The 3,051-nt window shown below is 39.2% G+C and overlaps 1 long non-coding RNA gene across 1 annotated transcript; it reads left to right on the top strand.

Annotated features, from left to right (window-relative positions):
* The first annotated feature begins 1,682 nt into the window (after window positions 1-1,682).
* On the top strand, window positions 1,683-2,497 carry LOC141096829 (uncharacterized). The gene is made up of 3 exons (XR_012233783.1): window positions 1,683-1,862; window positions 1,940-1,998; window positions 2,388-2,497. It is a non-coding gene; the product is annotated as an uncharacterized lncRNA (long non-coding RNA).
* Window positions 2,498-3,051: the final 554 nt, after the last annotated feature.

Raw genomic sequence — 3,051 nt, 5'->3', positions numbered from 1 at the left:
AAAATCTACCATATCATCAAAAAACATTGGTCAATCTTACCAAAGTCTTACCCTAATATTGAGGCCTTTAAAACACCAGTACTTATGTGCAAACGCCAACCAAAAAACATTAAAGATGAGTTAGTTCACGCTGACATCGGTAGCCTATCTAAATTGCCTATACAAACCTTCCTCGGCACTGAACGCAAAGGCACATTCCCTTGTCTAGGCTGCGCATGCTACTCCAATGTTATCAAGGGGAGACACATTGCACACCCTCATACTGGCAAACGTTATGGTGTACAATTCTTTACGTGTGACACAAACTATGTAATATATCTAATAAAGTGCCCCTGTGGCCTACTTTATGTAGGCGAAACCACCCAACATGTGCGTGATAGAATTGCCTTCCACAAGTCGACTATTCGGTGCAAGAAAACCTGGCTCCCCATCCCACACCATTTCATCAACGCCAACCTGTCAGTCTTACAGCTTAGGTTCCAGGTTATAGGGGTGGCAATCACATCAAACTCTTTAAATCTAGGGAGTCTTTTTGGATCTACACATTGCTGACTCTGGCCCCCAAGGGCCTTAATTGTGAGTTGGATTTACTTCCGTGACAAGTCGTTTAGAATTTTGTCTATTGTATGCACTTTTTCATGAGCATGTATTTGTATACCACTGATTAATTGTCGTATTCTTTCTTTTGACCTCCAGGGTGGTGGATTTGCGGCCTTCATCTCACCTCTCATAAATCCTTTATTTTTCAGATTCACTAATCCCCTCTTTCCCTTCTTGGGTGAGTATCGCAATTTTTTTCCCCTTTTTTCCCCTTTTTTCTCCCTTTTTTCCATTTCTTTTTTTATTTTTATTTTTTGTTTTTTTATTTTTTTAATTTTTTTATTTTTTATTTTCATTTTTCTCATCTTACTTTTACTTTTATTTCCATCCCTTTTTAACTTTTCTATTATATTTTACATTTTTTAGCTTTTGCCTTTTTTCTTATTTCTCCATTATTTTTCCTTTCTTTTTCCCATTTTTAACCCCCCCTTTTTTCATTTTTTCATTCTTTTTCATTTTTATTGTATTTCATTTTTTCATTCTCGTACTTTGATTATTTCTATTTTCCTCTTTTTTTATTCCCTTAATTTTTACCATATTTCCTACCTACCTGCTTCAATAATTCTCATAATTTTTATTTTTAATTAATTTTTATATTTTTTCATCCAATCTATTGTCATTATTTTATAGTTCTGTTTTCTATTTATTTTTCTTTTTATTCTTTTTAGTATTTTCTTTTTACCTTTTTTCTATTGCCGATACAACCAGTTCTACACCCTTCTCCTCATCTCCCCTCTTTTGGAACTTTCATCACATTCCTACCCCCTATCTTTTTTCCCTTTTTTCTGGCTTTTTCTTCCATCATTCCTCCTCCTTCCCTGAGTTCTTTCCTTTCCTCCATTACTCTCCCATCCACTAAGTCTCTCCTTCATTACATAAGCACTACCTCTAGCCACCGCGCTCACCAGTTACAGCCACGCAGGCGCCCTGTCTCTCCTCTGCTCTTACACCTCACAACCCATGTCCCCATTGCGTGGGTGCCGCCCAGAGCCACTGCGCTCTTTATTTACATTTACAAGCTACACAGGCGCCCAGGTTCTTTTCTGCTCTGACCCTGCATAGTGCTTGTTCCACTTGGCCACTCCTCCCCATGCTTTCCAAGCCTCACACCAGCACTATGACGCCTCTCACTGATACTATGACACCTGCGCTCTGCAGCTCCCCTCCCCTCACCCTCTCACTGACTGTGAACATTTATAAACCGTGCTCTTTGAGCCTTTCACTCACATCACCGCAGACTCCTGCATTCCACACGCTAACAGGTCAGTACAACAGCTCTTCTTGGTGTCCTGATTTCCCTCCATTCCCCTTACCTTATCACCTTTATTCTCCTCCACAGCCCCTAACTTGGACTTTGCAATTAATCTCCCTGCTGTTTACCTTGAATCTTCTATTGAGGTCAGTACAGACTTTGCCTGCCATACCCTTCTGTGTTTGCCGCTTGCCTTCACCACCCCCCTGTCATATTATTTATGAAGCATAATGTCTTATACATATTAACTTTTGCCAATAGCCTGTGACACCCTCCAGTTTCTGTCCCTCTGACCAACTGGGCATCTTCTTGGGTATTTTATAGATCCCTATGTTGTCTTTCTTTCTGTATACCCGAACATGCGCTGTATATATTGGGTCTCTTCAACAAACCCCTTCCCTCCCTCCCCTCCCCCCCTTCTTTTAACCCCCCCTTTTTTTACAATTTTTTGTTTATAATTATATCTCCAGTTATTTTTTTATACTTTGTTCACCTAGTTCAGTATTGTAATTATTTTCTACACCTTCTTTTGCAGTATGGTTTGAGAAAGACCTAGGATTAGGTCGAAATGTAACCATATAATACTCACCTTTGGAATGTTTCTTGTTTGCTTGTGGTGTTTCATTATTTGATCTATTGGAAAAATCTCACATGAATTAAAAATCATAAAAAAAAAATTTCTTCAAAGACTCTTTTGCAAAGATTACTTATTTTCTGAGTGCAACTGGCCATCCATTTATTAGTCCCTATACAAATAGACGGAGATTGACAATTTTCCATACAGACACCTCATAGCGATGTACGCTCCTCACACACTACCGTGTACCCCCTTGTATCACGGACAAATAGAAGCTATCTGTGTGCAACTCTGGAAAAAAAAGCCGAAGAGTTTTTCCAGACCTACACCTTAGAGTGCTGTCCGCATTTCAAACAGTTTTGCATATCTGCTGTTTGATAACGGTCAAAACTAGACAGGGACAGCATGTGTCAGTCCATATACAAATAGACAGAGATTGACAATTTTCCATGCATACACCATATTGAGCTGTCCGATTCTCAAACAGTATTGTATATCTGCCGGTCGCATTACAGTCACATCTATACAGAGTCAGCGTGTGTGTGTGACACTACGTAAATACATATACGGAGATTGTTAGTTACACAAAAAAGTGTATACAGCTGTACACTTCTGATACAGT

The sequence above is a fragment of the Dendrobates tinctorius genome, unplaced genomic scaffold (assembly GCF_039654945.1).
Source record: "Dendrobates tinctorius isolate UK_male_01 unplaced genomic scaffold, ASM3965494v1 ptg000079l, whole genome shotgun sequence".
Lineage (NCBI taxonomy): Eukaryota > Metazoa > Chordata > Amphibia > Anura > Dendrobatidae > Dendrobates > Dendrobates tinctorius.
Note: the sequence above shows the minus strand (reverse complement) of the source record. Positions and strands in the feature narration are given on the sequence as shown.